At 42.4% G+C, this 24,627-nt stretch overlaps 1 protein-coding gene across 8 annotated transcripts in view; it reads right to left on the reverse strand.

Moving 5' to 3' along the window:
- The window catches only part of mef2c (myocyte enhancer factor 2C), a 61,315-nt gene extending 41,937 nt beyond the window's left edge, over positions 1 to 19,378 (reverse strand). For all 8 annotated transcript variants that reach the window (XM_022751598.1, XM_022751588.1, XM_022751571.1 and 5 more), the window contains exon 1: positions 19,121 to 19,378. The gene's annotated coding sequence lies outside the window, so the exon portion shown is untranslated. The remainder of the gene's footprint in view (positions 1 to 19,120) is intronic.
- Between the last annotated feature and the right edge of the window lie 5,249 nt (positions 19,379 to 24,627).

Raw genomic sequence — 24,627 nt, forward strand, 5'->3', positions numbered from 1 at the left:
TATTTAGTCTCCGCTTTCTTATTTTTTCATGTCTAGTGTTTTTATTTACATTTATGATGCAGCTGTCATGATACAAGGTGTTTTTTTTTCCTGTCCCTCCAGGCCCCTCCTGCCACCATCCCCCTCTCTTCCTCACACCCGCCCCCGTCCCATATGAATGCCAGGCACAGGCAGCTCCTGGATAAGAACTGAGTGCCCACCTCCTCATCAGGCTCCCTTCCCTCTCCTTCTTCCCTCGTGGTGAACAGAGCATCAGTTAACAGATTACCACTGAATCACTCAATCCAATTAAGCCTCATGACGCCAAGACAGTGAAGTGGAGGGAAACGCGAGAAACAAGCACGGCTTAGTGAACATGGTCAAGTGGCCGAGGGCAGTAATCCTCAGCAGGAATTTTTCACAAGCAACTGACAGTTGACCTTGAGAGGGCTACAGAGGTGAGAAAGTAACAGGAGGAGAAATGAAGACACGTAGGGCGAGACAGAAGAAAGAACTAACAAGCTTGTACACATTAAGGCAATTTACTAATCCCAAAGTAAGTTGTAGGGAAAGAGGGAATGAGCTGCGGAAAATGAAGAATACACAAAAAATGTCTTTATCTTCTCTGTGGAGTCCGACTAATGCCATGCCTGCGTTCACACTAGGCTGGTAACTGGAAGGAGACCGGAGCAGGCGACTGCTGAGGTCAGAGAGCACATCGGCTTCAAGCAGGCAGAAGGACAATGGGTGCTCCTCTGCTCGCTTTTATATCCTGGGTCCCAACTCTCTGTGCCATGAGTTGGAGAGGTGACAATGAAAGAGACGAAGAGCGGAGGGAGGAAAAAACAGAGAAATGGAGAGAAGAGAGGGAAATGGAGTGAAGCATAAAGAGGAATCTTTTGAACAGGCACCAGGCCTCTCCAGGGGGAGGGGAAGAGCTGTACCCACGACCCTCCCATCTGTTAAGCAGACGGACGGAGAGAGAGGGGGATGAAGGTTGGGGGAGGATGGGAGAGATAGAGAGGGAGCAGCGATTCAGCACATAGATCTAATGAGCATTCTCTCTCTCTCTCTCTCTCTCTCTCTCTGTGTCTCAGAAGTGGAGCTGAGAGGACGATGAGAACATATACACTCAGTGCACCACAAGGCTTGATTCTAGGTCGCCTCTCTCCCAAGTGTTTAGTCACTAAAAACTAATATACAGCACATGGCGCTTTTTCACATTCTAATAGACGGTCTGTAGGGTGCTTGTTAATGTGGCTTTGTTATTCAGGACAGACACTGAAGACGACTCCTTTAAATCAAGGGGGCGACAAAAAGAGGAACTTTACCTTGACTCATACTCAGGACTGATTTGTCACATTGAAAGATTGCTGCAGAGTTCTGTTTGTGACCCGGGAGAAGGGGCATGAAAGCAAATGAGAAATGAGAAATGAATATGAGTTCCAAGAACAACAATTAGGCGCATGTAGCCACCATTCAGAGAATTGTTAGGGAAAAATGTTAAAAACGAAAGTGCCACTGCAAATGCAACATGTGGAGAATCTGCTGATGCTGATACTCTCAAATCCTAATTTTACATGTTGTAGCAAATTGGGGAAGGTGATTTATCGTGACAGGATTGGCGGTGTTTTTCCAAGAAACCCCACCTCGGCAGCACAGCCTCAGCTCATGGTACATCTGCAACACATTTGGTAATAGCATGTGTCCTGAAAAAAATATGTATATAACGCCAGTATCCCCTATCCTCCTAGGAAATGTGGTTGTAAGGATTTGAAATAACATATTACACTGCAGTAAGTAAACCTTTTAGGAGGTGTATGGTACATTAAATAAACGCTCTCTCTTTTTAAATAAACTCCCATTTCCTTGAAGAGCAGGACGAAAAAAAAAGCGCTTTAATATAGTTTTCCAAATACAATCCGAATGTCAGTACACACTCGGTGCTCCATTTTCACTTGAGCATTTCTGTCATATAGATTTTTTTTTCCCTCAAGAACATAATTTTTTTTTCAGAGTAGATTGTAGATTTTTGGAGGTTTCTTCTTTGTGTTTATTTTTTTTCTGTTGCTATGTGCACATGTGCCTGTACACATGTGGATGTGTTTGTGTGTGCATGCATGTGTGTGTGTCTGTGCTTTTGATTTGGAAATAGTGGCACACAGCACTTTATCTCCTATAAGGACGGATGGAGATGTACCAGCAGAAATGAGAGGAGGGGAAGGATCAAGCGAAGGAGCGAGTCGATGGCCAGGCAGGATGGGAACAGAAAAATGTGTATCAGTTCTCATTGTGCCTCTAATGTCATTACAGGCAGTGACTCCTCTATGTGGCACGCCGCACTCCCCATCTGTCAGAGCGAGATAGGCAGGGTGACGAATGGCTATCACTGCTACTTCCTTCAACCCCCACCGCCCCCACCCGCCCCACTCTAATGTCTGTATCTTTTTGGAGTGCTGGGGGAGAAGAGTGACCTAAACCTGGGCGGTAGCCCATGCGTAGGTGGGCCTCTATGCCTCTGAATCTCAGCAGATATTAGGGCTAATTTAACATGTTAGCAGCTAAAGAGATTAGCAACATGTACATCTGGGGATTAGAGTGATAGTGGTGGATCATCTTATAATGTGTTCATTCCTTTTTTCGCAGTGAGCATTATAGCTAAACTTGAATTTGAGAAGCTGCGGTGTGTGTGTGTGTGTTCTTATGTGTGTGTTGGAGGATATGTCTTCACCTGTCTCTCTCTATTAGCTCATGGTTTAGTTGGATCATTAGCGAGACAGAGACGGTTTCACATGTATTCTATTTTCAATCTCTATGTGCCTTAGAACTGAGACACCTGTCTATTGACAGGGAGGAAAGTGAGCCAATAGCCTGTGGTTGGCACCAGGTTTATAAGTGTGATTGACATTATGGAACAAAGTGTATTGTTATAAGTAGCAGCTCTAGATGAGCTCTCTATTTCTTGCCAACCCCAGTTCAACCAATTTCTCAACTTAAAACTTTATACTTCAACTTTAAACTTAATTGATTTTCAAACTAATGAGACTCTGCCAGCGCTGTTTCCCCTCTTATCCCTCAATCCAACAGCTCTGCCCCCCGGGTCTTAGAGGACAGAAAGACAGGAAACACACACACACACACGCACATGGTGCTCAGCGGAAGGATGTGACATCAGCATGCACAGACAATCAAAGGTGCTAAAGGTGCTTCCTTCACCAAATCACTCACATGTTAACAGAGCAGGATTCAAAGCCAAATCACCACTCTCCCCTTTTATCCCCAACGGTAAATGATGAGAGCAAATAAACAAAAGCAAAACATTTTCTGAATATGAAATACTTTAGGCCTTACATTGAGTTTCCTAATACATACATTTTAATTTATATGATTTTGAACTGGACTCCTAATCTAAAAGAAAAATTGCAAAATCTTTTACCATGAACCAGCAGACACATTGTGAAAACACTGACTGGGAAACTGGGTTGAAAAACATTTGTTTATTCTGCTCTAATATAAATTCTATAAACTTTTAAATTAATTTAAGATACTGGACTTTAAAAAAAATGTTTTGTAAGTTCTTCAGCAACACATCCCTGTGATGTGGGTTGCACAGTATCAACAAGAAAAGTATTTTTTATACTTTTTACTTCCAATTCATGGAGCGTTATATCCGCAAAGATTTCCATCCAAACAGCAATCAAACCATCTCTAAACTAAATTACATTGCTTCCATTGAGGAGCAATTAGAGGAAACTCACCTGTCTTCAAAATGCCTAAGAACAGAAGCATTACTTTTAATGTTCCAGCTTTTCATATTAAATGTAGTTATATTAAATGTTCATATACTTTAGTTATATGTATATATGGCTTTTTGATTGTGAATTCAAGCACTAAAACAGCTTATTTAATTGTTCAACATTCGAGAATCCACTTAGTTAAATGTTCCTAGATTTACATATTTTATTGTGTGTGAAGAGCTGTCCCTGCTGCTTTGTCATATCAGGTAATCATAATGAGCGGGTGGAAATGGAGGCAGAAGAGAGCGTAGCCTGCCCTTCGTTTGGGCAGCTGCACGTCTCACTCAGCACCAGTAAACAGGGGCCCGCAACGGAGATAGGTAGCCATCCGTCACAGCCAGTATGGAGACAGGTGAGAGCCATCTTTCCATAGCCCATTGCTGACTTCCCCAAGGACAAAATGACTTGACACAATGTGTCAACCCCCCTCTTTGAAAGGAGGCCAAGGGCTGTAAAGCCGCAGCTGCTAGGCCAAAGGCAGATGAGCAAGAGGGCACACGTAAATGCGAGGCGAAGCTAGACCGGGATAGGGAGTAGGAGTAGCCTTCATGGTTAAAAAGGCAATCCCTGTCGACTGTCAGCAGCTTTTTGTTGTGACAATGGCTTATATAGCCATGAGTAATAAACAAATAAACTTAGCGGACCACAATGACAAACTTGCCACACACATACCCTTGTGCCAAGCTGGAAAAAAAAATGGTATCAGAAAAAAAGGGGAAGAAAAGAAAAAGCAGAAGCAAAGGCGAGCCACAATTTGGAGAGGCCCCGGAAAGGCTGGAATGAATCACCATTTAGTGCATTCAGTCTTTCCATGGCATGAGCATAAGGAGGGGCAATGGACGCATTCAAGGATGAAGCAGAGATAGAAAAGATATCAGAGGGAAAAAAAAGAATCAACTTAATAAAGGTGACAGTACAAGGTGGAGACAGAGTGGAGTTTGTGCAGAGGGGACAAAACCGAGAGGTGCTGAAATGGTTTTGAATATGGAAGTGGTGCAGATTGTGGTGATACACACATCTGATGTTTAAACATAAATAACCCCGCTTAAGTTTCACTTTATCAACACTGTCACATTTTCTTTCACTTCTTCCTCTCTCTCTCTCTCTCCTTCTCTCTCTCTCTCCCTCTCTCCCTCTCTCTCTCTCTCTTTCCAGTCATCTTAAAGTCATTTACAAAGCTCTGCCGCAGGTCATGTTTTCCAGTGAGTGTAAACCACTGTCTCAATTCACATGCTGCCCTGTGCGCCGCAGGACCCAGGTGTAACCAACTGTTGGCAGTGAAGGGACAGGAACAGAAAATGAACACACAGTGCATGAACTGATCACACACTCACAAGTTTGTCTATAGGTGCACAGATATCAGTCATTCCCTGCTCATCTATTATGTTCATAAAACGAGTCGCACCGTAATGAACAATGAACCAATGCCGGGGAATTGCTGTATAAACCCTTCGATGAGTGTTTGCAGCCCCCACAGGAACAGCCGGGAGTCATGTCACTAAGAACACAAAGCACTGACATATTCACCCAATTATGTTCCCCGCCGAGTATGACAATGTCTCAGGATGTTAGCAATGTTCTCCAGTGGGGGGAGAAGGGCAGAGAGTGTGTGCGCGCGCGCGTGTGTGTGTGTGTGTGTGTGTGTGTGTGTGTGTGTGTGTTTTCATGTCAGAGGTTTGAAAATGAGGCTAAGGACTCTTTGCTGCATGGGCCACACTTGCTTATGTTCAAGCACAGTAAACTTCACAGTAGTCGCATTGCCCTCACTCCCCTTCTCACCACCCCACACTGTATCAACACCAGACATCATGGTTAAGACGATCCACTGATGATTTCATCACACCCCCAACCCCTCTTTACTCTTTCTCTTTTCCACAGCATTCTAATCACCCTAATTAAAAGCTTTGTTCATTTAGAAATCTCTGATGACAATTTGTTTCACTCTACCCTACAGCAGTGGTGGCTGTGAAGAGAGGAGAATTAAATTTGATCTTCTGACAGCAATTATTAAATGCTCCCTCCTGGCCTCAATTAAGGCCTGCAGGCTAACGCTAACATGGCTAACCCTCATGCAACCACGAGGTGCCGGCTCACTTCCTTTTTCTTCATCAGCTTCATTTTGTCATCCTTTTCAGCATGTATGTGTGTGTGTGTGTGTGTGTGTGTGTGTGTGTGTGTGTGTGTGTGTGTGTGTGTGTATCTATGCATGTCTGTCAACTCTGCGGGCGTGGAAATGCGTGCTTGCTTCTGTGTCGTTATCTGTTGTGCATACTTGCTGATGGGAAGAGGTAAATAAAAGTATTTCCCTTTTTCGATTGGGTTTGTTGCAACTAAGTCAGCATGTGGGCAATGGAAGACCTACAGGGAAGTAGTGGAATTTACTATTTTTCCTTCTCTCACTTGATCAGCAAGTTTGGATTCCAAAATGATACTATTACGTCAGGTGATTATTTTTAAGTTGGGACCACAACAAGCAAAAACTGAAGCTTCTAAATTGGTAACATCCTTTCTCCTCTCTACTTCTCTACTGTGAAGACTTGCTCCAGTGTGGTGACGGCCTCAACTTATTTAAAGCACATAAAAATCAATAAAACGGTCATAATTATCATGTATCACACAGGGCACCCTCAGGGTCAGGTTCAGCTGTGTATGTGTCTTAAAGAGACAAAATTAACCCTTAAAAAGCTGCTACAAATTGAGGAGAGTGAGCACTCTAAACAACACTGCCTCTCCCTGTTGTGACACCCCAACAGCAGCACATGTCATGGTCGCAGCCTTGCTGAGCTGAAGTGAGAGCCACAGCTCTGCTTTGAGTCTATGCACAGCGTGTGGGTAATTTGCAGAGAAGTAGAAGGTTGCACACTTCAACAAGGATGTCCTTCATAGATTCGACCTTCTGTTTTTTCTTTTCTTTTTTTCTTTTTTTTTTTTCCTTCGGTCCCTGTGCTCTGCTAGGAAACCGAGTAACCTAGATCGTAGAGTAGGGAGAGAGAGGGATTGTGACAGAGAAAGAGAGTCAGAGACTGAGCTGAAGAAGCAGTGGGATAGATTGAAGGTAGACAGAGTCAGACTTTGACACCCCACCAAAAAAAAGAAAAAACTCTACTAGAATGATGTCATGTTCACTCCTCTTTTTTCTGGTTACCACAAGCTGATTGTGCTGATTATTGGTGAGCATTGTTTCCCTGTTGACGCTGCGCATCATTAAACAGAGATTGTTCCACTGTTAGTGTTTGTTTAAGCAAGGGTGGTATAATGTTTCCAGGCACTGTCTCTTCACCACAAACGCGCGTGCACACACACACACACACAAACACACACACAAACACACACACAACATAAACCTGAGACGCAAGTTGTATGCTCTGCATCTATAATTTATGTTACCTCTGTGCATTGTTTCAAGTCAGATTTAGGTGCTTTCAAACATAAAGAAAAGCCAACAATATCAAAAAGCAATATATATTGGAAACTTTCTCAATCTCTGTTATGAAAAATGGATGTAACACATATAAAAATATGAATCTTTTTCAGCACATAGCTTGAACTCTTCTACGCTCACAGTGCTTTACAGTTCCCAGAGGAGGGCTGGTGGGGTGTGGGCTGTATGAGGCGAAGGTTTGCACGGAGTGTGGAAGGCGTGTGGCGGCATACGGTACCTACAGATCAGCCTCTGTTTAGGGGAGTGGCCCCACCAAGGCCAGAGCCGGGCCAGACCCAGTCCAAGCCTCTCATTAGTCATCGGCTGGGTGCCGCTTTCCTTTTTGGAGTGGTTAAGGGGGAACCGGCGAGGGTCTGGCAGTTCCACTGTACTCCACTCCCAGCACCATCACAACCCGACCTCATCAAAGCGAGCGCTCGTAATTTGTCACAGAAAGCAGCCAATTAACATATGTTAAGGGAGGAGGGAGGACGAGAAAAAGGGAGGAGAGGAGGGGAGGGCGAGTGAAAAAAGATAGCGTATGATTAAAGAGTCTGCACAGCTGCACAAAATCAAGATGGCAAAGAGAGGTTTGAAAGAGACCTCAGACCCAGTAATCTGATAAAGCTTACTGTTACTTAACCCCCATAAGCAAGAGAGAGAGAGAGAGAGAGGGAGAAGGAGAGAGGGGGGAGAATGAAATAATAGAGACAAACAAATATTAAATTACTGCTGTGAAGCTACAAGCTTTGGCAGAATGCCTATGCTCTCAATATGTGGCTACAGTGAAGGCCACTGTATCACACGGACATGACCCCTCTTGCCAAAGCACTACTGTTGTTTGACCACACTCTATTTTTAGCTCAGCGCTCACCATTGTGCTTGACGTAGTTCACAGTTATGCTAAAATCTGCCAGGAGCTTCTATTTTTTTTTTTTTTTTCTTACTTTTTCTTATCCCAAAATTTGAACGCCTGGTGCACCGCAGCAATTTAGCTCCTTTTTCTCATAAAACAAAAAGGTAGGTTTTTCATTTATTTTTCTGTCATAAACTCTCAGACAAGTTGCTTACATTCTGACTTGTTTGTTTGCTTTCAAATTCTTGTTCCTCATGGTTGGTTTTTAACATGCAGTGTGTGGTTTATTTATGCATGTGCGTACACCTGTGTGTTTGTGTGTGTGTGTGTGTGTGTGTGTGCATTTATGTGTCTCTCATTGTTGATGTTGTTGTAGGAACATCTTGTGAAGTGAGTTGTGTGATATCTTGCCTTGTTGTTGGATACGGTGGCAGGCTGAATGCATTAGCAGTGCACGCCGATGCCATTCTGTGTTCTGTTGTCTCTCAGCCACCTCTGCCTTGTCTCTCTACAGCGACTGATCACACGGGCTGACAAGCAAGTTTGGGTCTTCGTCTGCTGCGCCATCCTTCGCTACGTGGGCTGCGACTCTTTCAGTGAGCAAAATAAGAGAGGCGGGGAGGAAGCTTTAAACAAATTTGAGTGATTTTGGAATTGTACGTCAAGTCGTGGGGAAATCCCCCGAATAAAAAGGGAGCAAACTTGAACAACAATTTTGTATTCCTAATACAGTTATTTGAAAATAATATAAATAATAATAATTATTATTATTGTTATTATTAGTACTAGTAATAGTGGTTTTGTTAAACGAAAGTTATTTTGACTGAATGGGTGAAAATGGAAAGTAAAACCACAAACTGCTGACAGAAAAGCATTCCCTACACTATATATAAATCATGACATGTTTCTTTTTTCCTCCTCTTCCTCTCTCTTGCACTCTTATCCTTACCATCAAGCATCAATCGTTATTTATTTATTTTCCCTATTTGGGAAGTAAAGGGCTAGAGTGGAGGAGTGGAGGAGTGAAGGAGTGGGGGATGGAGAGACGGCGGACAGAGGGGGCGGCGGCAAGTTGTGTTTGGTTCACAAGGCTCGCTGCTTGGCTGAATTTTTCTCTTCTCTTCTTCTCTGCGTTGCGAGCTGGTGGTTCAGTGAAGGACCTGGCTGCCTGGAGTTCCCCCCCCCCCCCCTCCACTCAAATCCCTCTGCTGCGAGCACAGCTGCACCGTTCACATAACCTCGCCTGCCCCCTCCCACTCCCCCACCACCACCACCACCACCACCACCCGCCACCCCCAGCTAATGATAGCAGAGCACGTCCCCTCCACAAGGCAACAGCTTTTTCCACTTCATGTACATACACACAAACTTGGCACACATACACACAAGAAGCATCGGACACACGCACACAAACTAGTGGGCACATCATATCCCCTTTCCTTCTCTTGGTTCCTTCCCTTCATTTTTTCTCATATCATTCAATTTCTTCCCCTTCTCCTCACCCTGAGAAAAATCCCCTGGTCTTATGACCCAAGGAAGGCCTGAGAACATTTGCCCCCCCCTACACACATTCTCTCACACACACACACACACACACATACGCTCACACATACAGCACACACGACAACACACACACACACACACACACACACACACACACACACACACACTTAGCCCCCCCCCTCCAACTGCAAACTCCCCGTTTTTCTCCCTCTGTACAACTCTGCACAGCAAGTGACCTGCATCACAGCTGTGTGTGGGAATTCGTATGGGTGGGTGTGTTTGTAGGAGGGTTGAGTGAATATATGTGCGTGCACATACCTGCATATGCTGCGTTACTGCATGTGTTATACATTTACTTTAGGTAGATATTTCTGTTGCATGTGTGCGTGTGTGTGTGTGTTTCTATGTTAGCAGAGGAGGAGGGAGGTGAGGGCAGCTCTGGGCTTCTGCTGTGCCTACTGTGCATTATCCCAAATAAACAACTCATTACACGTGTACTTAACCAAGGGGAGCTGGCGAGCAGTGGAAGCTAATCCCCGTTATCGTTCCCACCGTTTCTCTTCCGATTAGACTACAGGGAAGAGGAGCCCAAGAAGGTAGGCTGTTCAGTGCAGGAGGAGGAAGAGTGGAGGAGGCGAAAGGGAGAGAGAAGAAAGAAAAGCATTTGAGTTAACTTCCCACAAGTGCCTTTCTTACTTATAGTATCCTTTCTCACTCTATCTTTTTCTCTCCCTCTCCCGCTACCCTCTTGCCTTCTCTCCTTCCTTCTCCCTGTGGATTTTGCACTGCTCTTCCTTGTTTTCGACCATCTCTCAGAACTGGGTCATCGACAGACTGTGCGGCAGCATTTTGAAGAACATGGGAGGGAAAAAAAAGCGTGTTCTTTCTATGAGAACAATCCAAGGCTTCTTTAACAAGTAGCCCGCTTATCAAATTAAGCTGTCAAAAGCACATTAATAACAGGCAGCACAATTCCCTTCACAGAGAAGGGGGGGGGGGGGTACATTCAAAAAAAAAAAAGAAAAAAGAAAAAAGAATGATTTCTCGTACGCTGTGTAAAGACACAGTCCACCAAGGGCAGTAAAGCTTTTCAAAGATTTCTCCCTCCCTCTCTTTCTGTCCCACTCTTAATATGATTACGGGGCCTCTATTGTGAGGGGCCAAGATGTGCAGAGTGCCACTCATTTAGAGGGTGAACAATATCTCGAGCTAAGACTAGGATGCAGCAAGGATGATGCTCATGTTTAAATGAATTACAGGCTTTACGTGGACTGTTTTTCCACTTTATACTAGACACACTCAAACACTTGTGCTTGGGTGACAGTTGAACAGATAGAGGAGCATCTCACGGTGAAAATATAGACTCAAGAACAAATAATTAGATGGTTCAATGAAGGACTATGATGCCTGGTAGAGGATAGGCTGTTATCTGCCCACATAAGTGACACATTTAAAATTAGTTTGACCCTTGCTAATCTAAACCTATTCATAAATAAATGTTACACATACAGCCTATAACTTAGTTTACTCTCAAACCTAATATTATTATCAGTAAAGCACGAGTTTGTTTACTTTTTTCTTTTTTTCTTTTTTATCGAATGGTCTCTAAATCCAAAAACTCTCACTCCCTTCAAAAATGTGAAACAAGATCATCCCGTAAGTGAGAGCAGAATGTGAGGGAAACAGTGTTCAGCAGTGAGTCAAAGACAGAAAGATAACGAGATGCTGAAATGAAATTAACAAGATGCCTCGGCATACAGCAGAGAGGAGAGAAAACCACCCTATGACCTTAAAGTCATAGACTAAGTGTCAAAAAAACACAGTTCTCAATTTGAAGACATTCTCTTGTGTTGCCATCTTGACACTCCTCTTGAAGCCTTATAGCCTGCTCAGTATTTGTAAAGAGAAATTAACTTGTAGTCTTTTTTTTTTTTTCTTTTTTTTTTTTAATCGGTACTTTACAAAATCTGACAGTGTCAGATCAGGCTGCTCATGCTGAGCTGCGAGCCCTTTTGTCTTTTACTCTAGAGACTGATTTCCTCACACCCTCAATTTGAGTCCTATCCTGTTTGCTCGGCCCCTGAGGGGGCTGCTCTGTCGTAGCCTGGAGAGGGCCGGCGGTGGATGGATGTGACGTGGAGGCGCTGGGAGTCTACTGGAGGGAGGCTGGAGCCACGACAGGTATCCCCCGCACTTCCTCAGCTATTTATAAAACCACAAGTCCAGCACAGGGCCAAAAATAAGACGGAGGCCATTTTTATCCTAAATCATAAAGGCGGCTCACTCCTTTACATACAAACACAAACACCAGGATCAGAAACATCCGACCTCAGCATACAAAAATCATTAACAGACATTAACGAAGTGGAAAAACTCCTCACTAGACAATGAAACCATCTCTGTCCTCCCATTGAGCATGCTCAAATGTGCATATCCCCACACACACACACACAGCAGACAAAAGTCAATATCAAGGCTGAGCTATTTCTGTAGAGAGCACTATTTAGGAAGTGTGGGCTGGGTGCCAGTATTCTCCTCAGTATCGTCTGGGCGTCATTGCACTGCTGCTGTTATACAAACTCACCTCTTTCCTCTCTCACCCGCTCCTCACCCTTTCTACACAACCCCTCGTTCCATTGTCAGTGCTCTCCCTCTCACTCTCTCTCTCTCTATGTGTTTCTCTTATACACACACACACACACACACACACACACACACACACACAAGGTTATTTGTTTTTCCACTGGGTCGAACCACAGTGCCAGGTGAAAGCATCTATTGGCAGGATAAAGAGAGTGGCTGGTGTGAGATCACAAGGCCCCACTCTGCCCAGCAAACCTTGAAGTGAAGCGCCGGGCTGGAGTTTCAAACAAAGTGCCCCCTCATTCATTATACATGCAACTGCACTGAAAATCTCCTTCCGCAACACCATCTCTTCTCCTCTCTCTCTCTCTCTCTCTTTCCCTCGATCTTCTTCCCTCTCTCCTCACATCGTCCCTCTCCTTTTTCTCTCGTTTTTTTCCAGACAGAGCATCCATAAAGTATGAATAAAATTAATGACATCACGAGCTGCACTTTGGAAGAGCCACTGTAGGAAAAAGCCATACATCACGGAGCAGAAGGAGCCGGGCCGAAAAGAAGTGTATAAAAAAAAAAAAAAAAAAATTGACTGAGAGAGAGAAAAGGGGTGTGTATGTGTGTGTGTGTGTTTGGGGGGGTGGGGGGTGGGGTGGGGGGAGATTGCTTCACCCTTCTCCCCCCTCGGGGCACTTCATATTGCTGTACTTTATTGCGTGTTATTAAGTTTGATTTCAGATGTACTTTAGCTGAAAAGTTTAAACACAATTCATTTTTGTCTTTCTCGACGCACTTTTCTTTCTCTACATTTCTTTGTCCTGCTTTCTACTGACTTTTTTTTTTTTTTTTTTTTTTTTTTTTTTTTTTTGGTCAGCTGAGTAATGTAAGTGTTGAAAACAGTCCTGTGCTGCGCATTATTTTACAGGCTGGCCTTTGGTGTGGGAATGGCACAGATGACAGTGGAAAGGAACACTGGTGTGGACTTTGGCAGGACACCGCCTGGTTAAGCTGTGTGCTCTGCGGAAGAGGGAGAGCACTGAGCGTGGATTCTTATATAGCTTTTTCTCAACTTAGACGGTGTTAACAGCATTTTCAACAGCACGCTCCCCCCGGAGTTGAACAGCGAACCTCCTGATGTTTCAGACTTTGCCCGGATATCTGAGACTCTACGGTGAAAAACAAGCATCATATTTAAGACTGTAATGTACCTCCTCTTGGAGCAGGAAAAAGAGATAGATATATCAATTGCGCTTGCCTGTTATTGGAAATTTAGTGTGACACTGTTTCATTACAAGAGCAACATCAAACAAAAGCCTGACTGGGTAAAATTCGAGTCCTTATTCCTCTGAATCCAGTGTGAACACAAGATCTGCTAAAAATACCCGATAGCAATGTGAAGCTCAGGAGAAGCAGCAGCAGCGGCGGCGGCGTGGATGGGGAGAAGTGGCGGCAGCGACGGAGATTGTGGCAGCCGAGTGAGCAGGGGTTTCAGATGGATGTGAGCTTGTGTGAGGCCAAGGCACAGAGCTACCTCTGTGCGTCTCACCGGACTATGTTGCAGAATGACTCGGCTATGTTGCAGTCGTGACAAAGATAAATTACAGCCACTGGAAAACATTTTTACATTTTTTTTTCTCACTCTCTCCCCTTCTCTACACCTCTTTTCTTTTTTTCTTTTTTTTTTTTTGGCATTGGGTGTAGTCCATATGTGTGCCACACCAAAGGGAGATGGTGAGAAGAGGGGGGGGGTCTCTCTCTGAAAATATATTAGGGGTAAGAAGTTGCCCCTCAGCGTTCACAGGTCAGGTACTGTGTTTTATCATGGAACATGCCTTCCCGTCGTCAGATTTATGCATGTGGACAGCAAACACTTCTCCCTCAAACTAACCCCTCAAACTCACTAAAAAGGATTCCCAGTTAATTCTGGATTTACCGCACAGCATGTTTGGAGCAGGTATTACAGATATACACTTGTATGTGGTATTACCAGGTTGACTAGGTAGGCTCTGCGGATTCTGCTACACTGATGCTGAATAAAATTTTTTTTAAATCTCACACGAGAGCAACTAAAGCGAGTATCTGGCCGGGAAACTCATCTATAAACACGTTAGTTCTCATTTAAGTCTCATTTTAACATGAAACACCAAGTCTTGATGCTGATGCTGAGACATTCAGCCTGATCTGAACCATCCAATGTTTAGACAAAGAAATGCAAACTCTCTTCTAGTCTAAATGTTTCTCTTTTGTCTTATCACTCACAATCCTCTGCTCCCTGCACTCCTCCAGTCTTCTTGCCTCCCAGGACTCACTCTCTGTCCAAATATTTCAGGGAGCAGGCCTCAAGTATGGTGAGGTGTTTTGGGTGTCTCTTTAGGTGGGCTGCAGCTGACACTATGATTTTGTGGCCAGCACTGCTGAGCACAGACCACCCAGCAGGCAGCTGCTGCCATAATGACCAACAGGCCAAGCAGGAAACGGGAAACAGGAAGAAGAAGGCAGGACATCCTGTTCATCCAGATCAGTGTGTTAAACATGACATCACAAAGGCATTACTCTTTAATGAAGAATACCTGATCTGAGGCCAAATATTCTGCCGCTCTGCTCTTAACTCACCTCAGCTCAAATAGATTTCTATCTACGTTTTCTCTCTGTGTGTGTTTTTCTCTGTCTCTCTGTGCATCTGTCTTCTCAGTTTGCCTTTTCAGCCCTCACACTGACACTGTTTTCCAGACTGCTCCATCATCCCAGACATCAAATCCTACCCTCCTCAGTGCGAGAATAAAGGAGAAGAAGAAATACACGCATTTTCATTTGAATATACACCAGCAACAACCTCACAAAACTCAAGACAAAAAAAAAAAAACACAAAAGCACAAACATTCTGACGCACAAACAGACGGAGACAAGACACAAACTTGAACGCACGCACACGCACACACACACGCACACACACACGCACACACACGCACACGCACACACACACACACCTCCCAGACACACGGCACATACTGACAGACAAACACACAAAGAAACAGCAAACACAAAGCACAGCACAGCCAGAAGTCTACTTTATGCAGAAATATTCTAAAGTGTGTTTTACAATACAATTAAACATCAAAGGCTGATATATTCCTCTGTGATCTTTAACACCCCAGTGAACAAACCCCATACACCCCCATCCACTTACAGCATACAGAGAAAGTTGCTGAACGTCACCGCTAATTACTAGATAGAGACAGAAGAAGACTTTGCATCATTATGCATAAACCAGGACATATTCAAATATATGCATTCAATCCACCATAAACCATTCAAGGACTGTGTTATTTACTTTAGATTATTATTTTTCAAGTTTTATGAGTAATTGCAGCTCTTATGAAGATACACAGACAGTGCTCCTAAGGCAAAGAAACGTTTGGGTAAACATTTCTAACATGCACAACAGTTAGGACAATGAAAGGGAGATCTGTTCAAAATGAGTAAATAAACACATGGTGAGGTTGAGCCCGATGCTTTTCATTGGCGCTATAAAAATGTATAAAAACGAAAAAAGGAGACTTTTCCTCCCATGTTGCAAAAGAGGGAACACCTGCCTTGTGCAATAAACAAGAATACAACAAGCCCTTGAGTTATTATAAAACTTAAGTATTTTCATCTGCTTATAAACAGGCAAGAAAAAAAAAAAGTTATTCTAACCAAAAGTCTGAACAGTTCCACATTATTTGTGTCAGATAAATTTACTAACAAAGAGAGCTTATCTTTAGTCTTTCACATCTGGATTTTAAGGGGTGCTGTCTAACATTTATATGAAAGCAGCAAAACCCAAAATGTACTGTATTATCTCCAGGATATACAGGGATGTCTCTTGACAGTTAAAGATATTATGTGCTTCTTATATATGAGGTAAATATGATTCTCTACAATTGACTCTTATATTACCTTCTTGTCTGACCCAAAGGGCATGAAGTCCAATTACAGTTCTTCAATATCTACCTCCAGATCTTGCCAACCTGCAATCTGCAAATGAGTGTTTTACTGATGTTTAACTGAGCAAACTTTGCAAACCCCTTCCAAAATATTTGAAACCATTAGTGAAAAAAAAAACTTTAAAGCATAGCAAAAGGGGCTATTAAATTATTTGCTTAAACATAAATGCTTCTGATGTTTCCATTAAGAATAATGTTTTCATAGATCTGGGTTTCCATAAGGAGAGAATCTTGAAATGTGCCTTCTGTACAGTACAAAATGTTTATGCTATGAGGCAGGACAGAGGTATACTTTTACCCCTTCTTTTTTCAAAGATGGCACAAATTTTACAGCACTCAAATGCAAACTCTCTGTCTGGTCAGGCTTATCTCGGCCTGCCAGTAAAACTAAGTATTCACACATTTATGGCCATTATATTAGACATTTATGATTAAAGATAGTGACAGTATCAGACTAGTAACAGTCCGTCATATGTTGATTTTGACTAAGTGTTTTTAAAACACATGGCAAAATTCTGACCATGGCACACAATGTGTCCCTTTCCTTCACTTAACTAAAGCTTTACTGAGCCCCTGGTGTACAGCAAAGTGCCCTGACAATCGGCTCAATGCTCTGGCCAATCACAGGGACACGTGACCTTCTAATCCCTCTCTGTGAGAAGGGTAAGAGTGTGTTGTCACTGTTGGTTTTGTGAATCAGCACCCAAAATCCCAAATGATTTGTCAAGAGGGAGAGGTCTTAAGAGAATAAGAGAAACAAAGGCAGCGCAGGCCAGATAGTGTGGGTGTCGGTGTGTGCTTGTGTGTGAAACTGTGTGTGCCTGACATGAAGACAGAGAGAGAGAGACAGAGAAAGAGACAGACCATGCTTTTGTCTGTATGCATTTGTGTGTGTTTGCGTGCGACTGCATACGTGCATGCATGAGTGTGTGTGCGTGTGTGTGTGTGTGTGTGTGTGTGTGTGTGTGTGTGTGTGTTTGTACAGGGTCTCTGAGATTACAGAGCTTGGCTGACAGAGTCCTCTGTGTGTAATCGTGGGTCCACATGCGAGCGCTCACCTTCCTCTGAGCGGATTAACCTAACGCTAAATCCCAAGAGAGCAACAGGCCAGACAGGCCACACAGAACAACTTCATTGACGATGGGCACAAGAGGGGAGGCCATGTGTAAAATCTTTTTATAGACTAATATACTTTTATATATTTTTTTCATAAGTAAACAACTCATATAAAGCAGCATAAATTGATGTAAAAAGTAATGGGAGAATGCACAGGGCACTACACCATCTTAAAATGAAAAAAAATTATCTTAGATGTTGCATATACTTTATAAAGGCTGTTTTTTTTTTTAACTATAAAATGCAATCAAGCAGTAAATGACTTAGTGTATGCAGTACGCTCTTCACAGAGTCACAAATTAGGTCAATATGCTGGAGTAGACAGCAACATTTTATCACTTAAAAACTGTACTTTTCCAGAGTGCCTTCAAAATATTTAACTAATAAATCATAATTCAAATTTAATAGTTCTGATACATCTCTAAATATGCTTTTAATATTACACTAGTTTTATTAAGTTTCAGAAAATGGAGCTATCTCTACATTAATGGCATTTTTTTAACTTTTAAAATGGACAGTATTTATTACAGAGATAAAACTGCTGTTCATTAATTGCTTAAGAGCAAATTAACATGAAATTGGGGATAGAGATTTACTTTTTGGCTTCCGTTAATGAGCATGACTTACATGCACACAACCTACCCAGCACCACAATCGGTCTAAATTAAAATTAAGTATGCTGTAGTCATTTTAAATTTTACTCCCATCCTTATAGTGCATCTTTACATTTCATCAGTGGGCCTTATATCCATGCTTGAAAAACAAATACATCTACTTTTAATTCAAAAGCTGCAACCTGTGAAAGTTGCCACAGGTTAATTATGGGTGTCATTATTAATCCTCTGACTGCAACAGGTTCAGTTGTGCCACATGAGACTGAGCTAAACTCACTGTATGAATATATTATTCTCACTCTGGTGAAATTAAGCCTAAACAATCCCAGTCTCAAAGTCACAGAGAAGAAATTATAATTCAGCTTTAACCTTCTGAAAAACACTGATTTACAGCATTGTTATCACTGTGCCTGTGGTCTGCACGAATCAACGTTCAAATATGTCTGACAGACTGTGTTCTCCTGTATTCTAGTTTGGAAATTATTGTTTACATCGTTCATTATTTTCTAATATATTCATGAAAGTTGATTGGGTGCAGGTAATCCAGATTTAATGTGTATCAACACAATTGTGATCAGTGCACCTCAGTTTTAAACTACTGGTGAAGAATTACAGTACAATATATCCACAAAGGCCATCTTATGATTGGTGAGCTTCCCTCCATTCTGTTGCTTTAAAGCAGCAAATGATCTGAAATATGAAAACTTCTGAACCACATGTAATTTTTCCCGGTTGTCTTTCACTGAGTTTTTTTTTTTTTTTTTTAAGTTTCTTGTTATATTATTTGGTTTAAATTTATGCGCCAGGCAGGTTAAACTCTACAATTTAAACTATCAGTGTAACTTTTCATGTGCTATCCCATAGCGCAGAAGAGTAGAACATGCTATATCATGTTATATTGAGGAGGACAGCTTATTCAGTAGCTGTGGCTTTGGGGCTGTGCGCCTGCATGTGGACACGAGAAAGCTACACAAGGTCGACACAAGTCACACTGCCTAAAAACACGAGACAGACCTTTACACTCCTAATAGACCATAAACAGATATTTGATGTCAGCCTGTAATTATATGACATAGTTGTCACCGCCATAAGTCGATCAGGGTCACAACAAATCAATAGACGCAGTTACTTTACTTTGTAGAAGGAGGCAGCGCGCATCAAAATAGAGCACCCAAGTTTCCTTCTGGAAGATTAAAATGAAGATCATATGATGCAACGTGTCTTGTGGATGTTTACGAGTGAGTGGCAAGTGGTGTGAACGCTTTACTTACTTTATTTCGCATGAAATCTTGTCCGGGTGAAGTGAAAGATACAACAAGCGGTCCGCCGGCTGTCTGGTCCGGCCGATTGACAGGAAGGTTGAAGCCGCTGCTTGATGGGGACGGACTTCGCCAAGACGCACTTAAAATCCAGGAGCGCAACTTAGCAGAGGACGTCGCCGGGAGGAAAAAAAGTAACCTACAGTAGGTGGTAGGAGTCTCTATAATGTCAGAGAAAACTACTCTCTCTCTCTCTCTCTCTCCCTCACTCTCTCTCTCTCGGTTTCTCTCTCACTCTATCTCTCTCTCTCTCTCTCTCTCTCTCTCACCCTCCCTCTCTCTCTCTGATCGGACAGTGTCTGCTCAGGAGGCGGCGAGGACGCTTCGCCTGGTCTCTGCGAGGTGCCGGTGAGCGGAGAGGGACCCGGTGGAGCGGTGTAGCGGTGTTGCTGCTGGTGTACTGCTGGACGTCTGGAGGTTGTCGGTGATGTTGAGAGGCTGTTTCTGTTCCTTCCCACAATCCTGACCGAGTCTTTCCCTAAACCCGCTCCAGTCTTAGTACGAGGCGAAATAATCGATTTCCTCTCTCTCCCTCTCCTTTTTTTTTTTTTTTTTTTGACTCCTGAAAGGGGGCGGTCTCACATTTCCCAACTCTACTTTAATGAAAGAGGCACGGCTCTTAATGCGTTATTATCGCGCCGGCCCCGATAGAGTGGACGCACAATTAACTGCTCAGAGAGGACCACTAGAGGAAGATGATGGGGAATGTGTGCTTTAACTAATGGAGCAACTGAGAGCACGTTAAGCGTCTGCAGCCGACTTTAGACAGCTAAATCCGTACCGCCAAAAGTTGATGTTTTTGCTCTGGCAGATGCAGTTTTCGCCTGCTGCTTCATGCATGTAACATCAAATGGCAAGTCTTACCCCCAAAAACTTTAAAAAACCTGCTTATTTCACATGTTTCAGGATGTTTTCAGAAACACTGAATACCTCCCCACTCAATAAAATGTCATGGTAGAAACAACATGAAACAGCTTGCTGCAAAGACATGAATAATCTCAACCCACTGTTATTTTAAGGAAATGACTTTAAGACTCATTACTATACTACCCTAAATTTTTCTTGCAATGTGATAACAGTTAAAAAGTAGGATCAACTCATAAATATAATCCGAAAAACAATACCAACATTCAATTTTCAGTTAATTTCTTCCATGTCTGTGCAGCATGAATGCTGCCTCCCTTTTTGAGTCACTACAAACTTTCCACCTCCTGCACGCTGCCAATCATTCTCCAGGACCCAGCTATCTCCCACAGATAAGCCCTGACACAGACAGTAAGCATGGGGGAATTACCAAGCCTCTATCCATCCAACCAAATGATTTCAAAACATCCACTCTATTAGTGTGAAGATAACAATTAGAACAGCAAGTTTGCCACTTCAGATAAGACACAGACAGGCAGCGAAATGGCTTTTTGTGCCGAGATGTATCCCTGATAGGCCTTGTAATACCACAGTTCTATTATACTCACATTATATGGGGGCCGTATCATTTTAAAGATGTTTAATGGCTGTCTTGAATGAAGCCTGTTGTACTCAAATATCACCAGGTCTCACTCTTGAGTTTCCATAAATCTTCATATAAAGAAAATATACAATCCTAGCTTTTGATTAATATGGGTGTCAGAAGTCGTCCTTACAATTTCCAAAATAAAAAATAAAAGGACAGTGTTGTCCTCCCCTTTATTTATTTTTTTTTCTTTCCATGGTAAAAACAGTTTTGTTGAGTTTTAATCTGACAATATATATTAGTCCAACACCACTTTTTTTTGTTTAACTGCAAACAAACAGCAAAGAGTTTCCCTCAAAGCTTTCCTTAACTTTTAAAGTACATGCCTGTCACTACAGACTGCATGAAGCGTAAGTGGACACCAAGCAGCACCCTTAATCGCTCCATTCCCTTGAAGTTCACCTGTGAAGCCTAAGCCATGGATGCAGCCAGCCACCCAGTCAGTCAGTTGGGGTAGGAAATGGCGGGACATGCAATCAGTTAATAAATAAATCAAGCTGGCTAATCTGCTTGACGGGTGAACATTACAGGCTGTAACTGAAGCCGCTGGTGTCTGGTGACTCGGGATACCACCTTCACATCACCTGACCCTTTAATCTTTAATAGCATTTCCTCTGGCCCCCAGACCTCCATAATAATCAATAGAGTGTAGTCTGTTAGACACAGTGGGTTCATAAATGCAACATGGCAGACATCAATGGCATCACATATCAGAGTGTATGGAACATACAGATATGACACCCTTAACAGACACGATTTCCTCCTTTCAGACCTCTTGGCGTGTGCTACTGGCAACTGTCTTGAATCTGTCACTGATGTATTGGCACCTATGGGTGCTTGCGTAATAGTACATACCACATTTAGGGTTCTTTTGTCTGCCTTCGTGCGTGCCCCTCAGTCTCGTAGCTTTCTTCGCTGCCTATCAGCGATTCATCGGAGAGAGGTCCTTTCAGTGTTCACAATGCTTGAGGTTGTCTTTGGTTGGCACCTGTGAGGAGAAGTAACACAGGAAAGTGTGAGGAGGAGAGGAGAGAGTGAACCCGCCAATGAAATGGTAATTGTTTTCATGTATGTGCGCACACCTTGCACATACTGTAGTGTGCAGGATCCATATGTGTGTGTGTGTGTGTGTGTGTGTGTGTTTAATGACCATATGAAATACAGAGAAATAAATGGGGGGAGGTGGATTGAATACATTTGAATGGTGAAAAATCATTAAACGAGGCAAACACTGGCTCATGCATATTCATAAATGACTGTCTGACTTGTCTACAGGGATGAACTTATAGTGAAGGCGCACTAACAGCTTCATCCTATGCTCACACATTTAATGCAAAGTAGGGAAGACCTACTGCATATTTTGCTATTGTGACTACTGAGTGTGGGTCTACGGCTAAATGTAAATATGGTGGAACAGCTGAAAGCATTGTAGCCAAATTACAATTACATTTGTATTGTGTCATTCGGAGGGTGTCACGGCTAATTTGGAGATATACAATGTGTGCGTGCAAACAAGATGAGTGTGTTGTAGGTTAGACATTGTTGGTTGCGGTTTGTGTTATCTCGAGCCAAAGTATTAACTCCTTAATTAAAACAAACTAGCTTATTAGTTTGTTGCCATGTGAAACTTTCCCAGTCTAACTCATTAGCCACTGTCCCTAGCTTATGTTTTGAGGGGTTTGAGTGTGTGCGTGTTTGTGTGTGTTCAAGTGTGGGTTGACAGTGTCATCAAAGCCTGATGGAGAAAAATCAACAGTTTGCCAAAACAATTATGTAATTTCAAATATGTCACAGCGTGTATACACACACTTTAGGCTTTTGGGTAAATGCAATTTCGTGAGGTTTGGCATCAACTGTGCATTAAAAGAGAAGAGGGGAAACTGCGACTGGATGTTAAGTCAAACACATAAGTGCGGTTTGCTGATATTGATCTTGCTTGGATTGTTTCTTAAGCCTCTCCTGGCAGTCACTTCACAGCATGTGTCACACACACACACACACACTCACATGCAGAAAAGCTCGTCTGAAAATGTGTGGGTTTTTTTTTTGTAACGGAGGGAGAAAGAAAGGAATGCCTCTCTCAAGCAAAAGATAAACACAAACACATTTCCAGGGCAAACAGGAACAGCCCGGGCTCAGTGCAATCTGTTGTCGATCCTGCTCACGTGAAAACACAATCTGCCTGTCACTGTAGATGATGTTGTCAAGCACTCTGCCTCACTGCTCCTGAGAATTACCCAGCTATTACAGAAGCTCTACGAGACACATGGAGTATTTGTTGTTGTGTCGAATATGTCTGAGGATGCTTCCAGCTTTATTTGGTATTTACCGCTTTCAGTCATTTTTCCTGCGTCCATTCCCTAATGAATTTGAGAGACATTTGGTGTTTTGACAGGAGATTGATGCTACATGATTTGACGACCAAATTCTTCACAGGGGGTACAGACAGACCTGCAGGCCAATTTAACTCATAGGCTCAGCTGGGGATCTATAGATCTTACGTCTGCAAGTGTATGTGTGTGTTTAGGTGTTTGTGTGTTTGTCTGTCTCACGGTTATACCGATATGAGTGTTTGAAGGGCAGTCCCAGTGCCAAAATTTTTAGATTTAAGTCTCAATACATTACGCTGAAAATTATAACTAAAGATATTATTTTTCCTCTAAAATGTTAGAGTTGGGAGGTTTGGAAAAGCCTATACAAAAATATTGAATTTAATGTCATTTAGAACTGTTATTTTATATTATCTTCATGTTTCTTTTTCTTTTTTTTCTTTTTTTTTGCAAAAAATTAACACATTTATACCTACCCATCTTTTTTCATTCATTCTTTGTTCCTGTTAACAGATGATATCCACGGTGTACAGGACTTGTTCAGCTTGAACATCTGGGTTTTGTTCTGAGGCAAAAACATACCTGCCTCAGAAGTCATCTCACACTTGTAGGAGAGATGAGAGACATTTCCCTGCCGATCTGCGCCTGGTCTTTGTGTAAGTCATCCAAAGCGTTCCTCCTTATTAATAAGGTTTATAATGAAACTCAGAGGGCAATATCACCAGTAATTATAGTCACAGGAATTGTACCACTGTACAATATAATTATGGGAGCAAAGGTGAGAAAATCACTTAATTAACTGAAATCATATGTCCTCATATTACAAAATATATAATACAAAGAAATTCATGATTCTGGGGAAGTATTTATTTGTACACTCAAATGAGCTTTTGTAATATAAAGGTGCCAGGCCCCTTTCTAAATTTAGCTTGCAGGTAATATTACAATGATAATTCTGAAAGAAAGAAATAAAGCAGTAAGTTCAGACTGTTTTTGACTCGAGCCCATATACTCTAGCACCTTGTGGTAATTACCTTAACATGAATATGTTATATATAAATAACACTTTTATATACATAGACATGGTGTTGTACTTGAATGAGCGGCATATTACATACATTCAAGCACTTTGTCACTTTCACAAAGTAAAGAAATCACTCAATAATCATTTTTTTATCTGCACATTTTGGACATTAAATGATCCCACATATCTCATAAACATAAAGACACCTCAGCAATTTTACCTGTTCCAGCTCTGGTCAGCTGTAATTTCTGTAGTTAAATGAAAAAAAAAAAAAAAAGCTCTGTCCACTTATCATTAGCTGCTCTGTTCCAAAATGGTATGACTCATTTTTCAGTGAAACCATACAGAGCGTTAATTTCCATAACACAATTTTTCTGTGTGGTTTGGCTATTAACTGTGTCTGGCCAGCATGGAATTCACTGTACCATTGCATGCACTTTCTTGTCCTTACAGTTCACTGTTGGATCAAACCATACAAAACGGAGTTGTATGCAATAATACCATAGGGGTTCTGAAACTGTAATGGCCACGTAACGACCCCTTACTGAGCAGTGTCAAACGACAGACAGCTCTGCTGATTTGCATGTGTCGTGTT

Source organism: Seriola dumerili, unplaced genomic scaffold, assembly GCF_002260705.1.
Source record: "Seriola dumerili isolate Sdu_G_001 unplaced genomic scaffold, Sdu_1.0 BDQW01000017.1, whole genome shotgun sequence".
Taxonomy (NCBI): domain Eukaryota; kingdom Metazoa; phylum Chordata; class Actinopteri; order Carangiformes; family Carangidae; genus Seriola; species Seriola dumerili.